The sequence below is a fragment of the Protopterus annectens genome, chromosome 13.part0 (assembly GCF_019279795.1).
Source record: "Protopterus annectens isolate FY-2018-M chromosome 13.part0, PAN1.0, whole genome shotgun sequence".
NCBI classification, from domain to species: domain Eukaryota; kingdom Metazoa; phylum Chordata; order Ceratodontiformes; family Protopteridae; genus Protopterus; species Protopterus annectens.
In genome coordinates, this window is record NC_056747.1 from 980,645,079 (window position 1) to 980,652,578 (window position 7,500).

Here is a 7,500-nt window from a genome sequence, read left to right on the forward strand (position 1 = left end):
GTGTCGATATTTTATTTGTGGTAGCCCATTGTCAGGGAGTTTGATACCCTTGGCGATGGACTCCGCTATGGCTGATGATTGCGATAGTGACTTCGCTAGGTCAGCCATGCTTGCCAGGATGCTATATATCGAAAGATCCAATAGCTCCTGGCTGTTTGTTCCTCCGTATGCATCTGTTGGTTCAGCCATGATCCGATAGTATAGGACTGAAACTTATGCAAGGCTGGAACTATCTCCAGGTGGAAAAAACTAATACTTGTAACAAACTGAACCTGGGTGATCAGTGAAGAACCAGACAAGAGGCCAATTGCAGATTTGAGCGCTTTCGTTCGCTTTTATTGACTTAATCGAACTTCATCAGAAATCTATCGAGGAACAAGTAGGCAAAGCTTAAATACAACAAGTACTCAATGTAATTTGATACAGATGATGACGTGCTGCTAGAGTGTGTGCGGGGTCATTTGATCCATTTGAGGAGACATTTAATGTTGATGGCTCCGTTTAGTCCAGGGGGCATGTCTGCTCCTGTGCGGATTTGCCATCTCAATTCTTTGACCTCTAGTGGGGTAGCAGAGTCATTGCAAAAAGTATCCACTTTGTCCAGGATGAGAAAGTGGAACCTGGGGGGCGTGTGGCACTTTGAAGCATGTTTGGCTAGGGCGTTGGATTGGTCGCCTCTGCGTAGTGCTTGGTAGTGCTCCTTGATTCTTTCTTTCAGCTTGCGTGTGGTCATTCCTATGTAGAATGCCTCGCAGTGCTGACATTGGCTGTAATACACCACGTTTGTGGTGTTGCAGTCGAATTTCTGAGAGAAATCGAGCCTTAACCCTCTGCTGGGGAGTGAAAGGTGGTCTGTTGTGTGTATGTATTGGCAACAGACGCATTCAGTGCAGGGGTGTGTGCCTGGGGTGCCTGTGTTGAGGCTGGTGCTTCGCTTCATGTGTCCCTGGTCGAACAGGGCTTTGAGCGAGTGCGTTTTTTTGTAGGTGAATGTCGGTTGATCACCTAGGGTTTTGCTAATCTCTGGGTTAGCTAGCAGGATGTTCCAGTTATTGGCGATGCTTACCTTGATGGCATGCGCATCGCTAGAGATGGGCACAGGGAATCTAGGAGTGTAGTTCTCCGCGAGATTGTTCTTGCTTTTGAAACCATTTTTAAGGATGGGGTTGTGCCTGCTGAACCTATGAAGGGTAACATCGTTGATCGCTCGGTCCACTGTAATGGCCGGGTAATGTTTTTCGATGAATTTGCTTCTAAGTAGTTCGCTTTCTTTAGCGAAATCTTCTTCTTCGCTAGTAAGTCTGCTCAAGCGGACGAGTTGTCCTTTGACTATATTCTTTTTCATGAAGCTAGGATGTAAGCTTCTGAAGTCTAGCAGGTTATTCCTGTGCGTTGGTTTTTTGTACAGGGTGGACGAAAATTTTTGAGAGCTTGGGTCAAATTTGAGGGTTACGTCCAGGAAATTGATTTCGGTGCCTGCACCAGTGAGCGTGAAGTCAAGAAAGCTAATGCTGTCTTTCATGATAGACAGGAACGCATTAAGGGCAGGGGCTGATCCATTCCACAGGAAGAATACATCGTCTATATACCTAAGGTAAAGGGCGATATGTTCGAATCCTTCAAGGTGGATGAGCTTGTCAGCTTCCCAGGAGCTGAGCACCAGGTTCACATAGGCGGGGGCCATTTTGGCTCCCATAGCGACACCTTTTAGTTGTTGGTAGATCTGTTCCTCGAAGATGAAGAAGTTATTTTCGAGGACGAGTCTTAGTAGTGTGCAGAGGCTGTTGGCTCTGCCTGCAGTAATTTTTCTGTGTTTCGTCAGATAGTTGTTCACTAGTTCTATACCCTGGTCATGAGGAATACTTGGGTATAGTGCTACTATATCTAGCGTAACTAGGACAATATTCTCATTGCAGTTGTTAATGCTGTATTCGTAAATTTTGTTGAGGAACCCCCAGGAGTCTTTTAAATAGAACTCTGCGCTTTGAGCTAGAGGGTTGAAGACAAAATCCAGCATTTCAGAGATATATTCGGTTTTTGTGCGTTTGGACGAAACAATATGTCTCAGGGGCGGGTCTTACTGGTTTTTGTGAATCTTGGGGATTCCGAACAACTTTCCTACATTTGGGGAATCAACCTGCATAAATTCAAATTCTTCTTCTGAGATGCTTTTACTGCGTACTAGTCTACCAAGAGTTGTATCTATTTCCTTAAACCTGGTTAAGACTTCTGTTTTGCTAATTTCCCGATAGCAGTCGCTATCTGAAATGATTTGGAGCATTTTGTCATTGTAGGAAGAAGTGTCCATAATGACAATACCTGCTCCTTTATCTGCTTTTAGAACTTTGATGTCTTTGTTCGCTCTGATATTTTGGAGCGCAGCCTTTTCGTTTTTGCTGAGGTTATCTCTGTAGTGTTTGGGCTTGCTAAGTAGAACTGCTCGAAGTTGGTTTTCACAAACTTTCGAATAGATGTTGATGTTGTTGTTGAGACATGGGTTAAAGGTGCTTTTTCTTTTTAGCACTTTGTAACCTGTGTCACTATCATCAGAGCTGGCGTCGCTATTGCCCCCGCTGTTTAAGCTGGGGTGGGGGGGGAGTGATATCCGGTGTGCAACTGCTGGTTGTGCAGTCGCGAGGAGTTTCTGAGAGGTCAGTGTATGGGCTAGAGCTCGAGGGTGACGGGCCACTGCTAGAAATCAATTTGGGGTGTGGGCGCCGTTCAGTGGCCTCTCTGCGGAGGGCTTGTGAAATCGGCTGACTATGGTTCGTCGCCGTTACTGTAGGCGCGAGGTTGTGGGCGATGTTACTGGCAGATAGCGAGTGATCTGGCAAACCACTATTACCTGCTAATCTATGTGCCCTATTCCTGCTGCTAGTGGGGACCTCTGGGCTGCTACAACAAAGACTTTCAGATGCGTTGCCCCCTGTACAAGGTAAGCTGGTTTCTGAGCTTGGATCAGATATACTTGAACAGAACAAATCAGCGTGGTGCTGCCCAATATCATGCATAGTTACAGGTACTACTTGGCTAGAATCAAATTCAAGTTCTAAATCACATCTGTTATCATGCTCAAATAAAACACGTGGAACCAGATTGCAGGCTGCATGGTCGGCCGATGAAGTTGGTGTGGCCGTTAAACTAACAGTAGAAGACTCACTGGTAGTAAGAACATTTACATTAGTTAGTTGGTTACTTACGTTGGCGGGCATGCTGCTTACACAAACTTCACATTCTCGGCCATTGCTTCTAGGTGAAACGATGGTTAAACTTTCTGAGCAATAATCAGGCGTGCTGGTAACTATGTCAGCGTACTGCTGTAAACCTTCTAGTGCGTGTGTGTTTGCTGCCGCGAGCGGCGAAAGAGACAACCCTGGCACATTATTTTCATTGGAAATTAGGCTACTTTCATTATTAACATTTACCATGGTACTGAATTTTTTATTGTTAAAACAGTACTTTAGATTAAGTTTTCTGCAAAAAAGTTTTAAGTCTAGGATGGTGTCCGTTGTTTTGGCTCGTTGCGCGGGAATGAAGTTGAGCCCTTTAGCAAGGAGTTCCTGAGTTCCATTGTCCAAAGTTGTTTTGGAGAGGTTAAAAATAGTCTTAGTGGGGTCCGAGTGCGGGTTTACCGCCTCGAGGACCTGAGGCGCCAATTGTTGGTCGTTTGTCTCGTGCTCTGATTGGCGTCTCTCCTTCTGTTCGATCGCGGTCTGCCTCTGACCCCCTGAGGTCTGGCAGGGGTCTGGTGGCTCTGTGTCCGTGCTTCTGGCTAAAAAAGGCTGCTGGTCTTGTGGTTCGGTGTTCCTGTGGTTGTGGTTTGTCGGATTAGGCGTGTTAGGTCCTGTTCACTGCTGGAATACTCTGATCCTGTCTTGGTTGTTGTTGCTGCACACCCCGCCATTGTTGTTCCTTGTGGGGCTCTGGGGGGAAGCAGCGGGTCTCTGTGTGCTGTCCTGTTTTTTCTTGTTGTTGCGACGTGGAGCAGAGGCAGCTGCGGGGTTCTGTGGTTCCCGATCTGTGTGGGGAATTGAACCATTGCTGGGTGCCTGATTCGCTATCTCGCGGTCGTCGTTGTCGTCGTGTTCACCAGTACTGGGGTTGATCGGGTATGCTAAGTTCTCTTGATATTCCTGCCAGTCCCTAAGTAGCTTTTTCATTTTCTTTTGGGTAGTGAACGCCACGTGTCTCTGAATGCTGATGTTGGCGTTGTTCCATTCCTGACCTAGGAGATGGAAGCTGGGATGCTGCGTGACCGTGTCGTTGATTCCTGTGATTTGTTCCTTGAGGTCACCTAGCTTTTCCAAGTTGTGCTGTGTGAGCACTTGCAGAACTTGGAGCCCAGCGTTGTTAAAAATTGTTACGAGTGCTTTGTGTGTTTCTTCGTTGGCATCTCGTACGCTATTTGGGAATTTGCCAATTCTGAGTCCTTTGGGGACAATTTTCAGGCTGGTGCATTTAGCCAAGTAAAAATTGTCTAGTTCGATGGTTTTAAATTTGATGAGTAATTTTTCTAGTTGCTGAATAAGGTAGCGGCAATCCGTAATGCTGAGTCTTGGTTCGTTCCTACCTTGGCTGGTGGTTGGAGTGTCGCTGTGTGTTCCTGGTTGGAAGCTGCAGAACGGGTCCGTTGTTTTCTGCCCTATGTATTGTTGTAGTAGCGTAGCTTTGTTGTGTCCAGATACATTTTTAGTTTGCCCTGAGTTCGGTGGGCAGGCAGTTCGTCTCTGTTCATTGTCAGGGAGTTTGATACCCTTGGCGATGGACTCTGCTATGGCTGATGATTGCGATAGCGACTTCGCTAGGTCAGCCATGCTTGCCGGGATGCTATATATCGAAAGATCCAATAGCTCCTGGCTGTTTGTTCCTCCGTCGGCGCCCGCTGGTTCTGCCATGATCCGATAGTATAGGACTGAAACTTATATATATATATATATATATATATATATATATATATATATATATATATATATAAATTAGCAACTATTCCACGGAGTTACCATGCCACACAAGCAGTAGCCAAGAACAGCAGCAAAAAACAGTCCATTAAGAACAGCAGCGAAAAGCAGCAGCAGGTGTCAATTCAGGCAAAAAACCAGTGCTGGTTATAATATAAAAACTCAGGTTTATTGTATACCAATGGTAAGCGCTTTCACTTAGGAGCTTCTTCAGAGCAAAAGATTCAACTGAGCAGAGAACCACATTAAATACAAAAAGAACCCACCCCAGTCAGTTATGTAAATGAACAAAATTAAAGATACAGCCCAACATAACTACAACTATACCATTCTAACTAGTAAAAGTTTAACTAATGTAAATAAAAATACTTAAATATACAAATATATATATATATATACATGAACATGAACATGGCTCTAAAAATATCTACATGATGCCAGTAAATAAAAACAATAAAAAGGGAGTATTATTTATGTAACCTCCTTCTATTCAGAGCGGGTTTAATGGAAACCCTCTCATTTATCCCTCTACCTCTATCTGCCTGTAAAATGATGATCCAATTCATCTCTCTGTACTCCTTGTAGCTTCTAATATCACCCCCTCTCGGACTGGAATCCACAGCCTCAATTACCCTAAACCTAAATGTATGTTGAATTCCTTGTTCTATCAAATGTTTAGATAGTGCATTATTGGATGTTTCTTTCCTAATATTATATAGATGTTCCCTCATTTTGTATCGTAGAGGTCTATTAATTTTTCCTACGTAGAAAGCCCTACATAAATCACACACAGCTAAATAAACAACATGGGGAGTCATACAATTATGGGTCCCTCTAAACCTAAACTCCTTATTCAGGTCTGGGTGGAAAATACCACATCAGTGTCAATATAGGGACATAAATTACATGCATCCCATGGTTCCGTATACCCATAGTCTATCCATACTGAACTACTTTTCCTATTACATAACAATCTCTTCAGGTTCTTATGGTTCCAAAAATGAAATCTAGGAGCTTCACCCACTATATCACCAATATCATCATGTACTAGCAAAATAGGCCAATATTGTTGGAATAACTTTGTGACATATCCAGTGTCACTAGAATAATAAAGGGGAATCTTGGTAACCCCAGTTTTATTAATATGTCCCTCTTCACTAAAGCATAAAGGTCCAAAATAAGGTTTAGCTCTAGTCTCCCTTAACACTGTCAAATCTTCCCATTGTTTCTCTAATTCCTTTTGTGTGTATCCTCTATCCATAAGGTTTTTTTTCAAGACTAAGCAATTCTGCATCGAATCCCGACTCTGTAGGATTCATCCTAGAGGCCCTCATACCTTGTCCTCTCACTAAGTTCTTAAAAATATAACCGGAATGCTTACTTGATCTGAAAAGGAGTGCGTTCCTATGGCAAGTTTTACGGAAAATGCCTGTATTAATCATCCCTCCATCATGTTTTTCTACATATACATCTAAATATTCTATACCGTTATGTGAAAATTTATAAGTAAATTTCAAACATTCCAGTAAACCATTCAGAACTTCAAAAAAACTATTAAACTGAACTTGAGGTCCTCTCCACAAAATAAACAAATCGTCCACAAAATGCCTATAAAATAAAACATGTTCTTTAAACCCTATCAAGGGGAACAACAGATCTTCTTCCCATTGAGCAAGGAACATATTGGCGTAGCTATTGGCACATGAAGTGCCCTAGCTACGCCATGTTTCTGTAAGTATACTTGTTCTCCAAACATGAACATGTTATTAAGTATAATTTCTAGAAGGAAACATATCAAATCAACCTGTGTTGTTGAAAGTTGACTGTGCATGCAAGTACTTCTGAATAAACTGAATACCAAGTTCATTCGGTATCATGGTAAACAATGATTGCACATCTAGTGTAACAAAGGCCACATTGTCAAGTTCTCTTATTCCTTTCAGACTATCATATAAATCTACTAAAAATTGTTTAGAGTCTCTCAGTACAGTTGGATTCATATTGATCACAGGACGTAAATGTTTCTCTATGTATAAGGAAAGGGGTTCGGTAATCCAACCCCCTCCTGCAACAATAGGTCTCATAGGTGGACATTCAGAATGTTTGTGTATTTTCGGGAGGCCTTGAATAATAGGAATTAGCGGAAATTCAACATTCAAGAATTTAGACTTCTCATCAGAGATCAAGCCAGCTACCTTAATATCTACCAAATCATTCTTTACAGTATAAATAATCTCATGTACCTCATTAAGCAAGAGTTGATTATAGAAGGTGGTATCACTCAACATAATTCGCATGGAACCCTCATAGAAAATCTTATCCATGACGATAATCAAACCTCCCTTGTCAGCAGGACGTATAACAAGAGAACTATTGTTCTGTAGGGCTTGTAGGGCCTTCCTCTCTTTAAATGTAAGATTCTGTTTTAATCTATAATTCATATCACTTGTCCTCTTATCATAGAACCTATAGCCAGCTTCAGTCAATCTACAATATGCTTCAACCAGAGGATGATTAACTGGTGTAAAGTTACTAGGTTTCC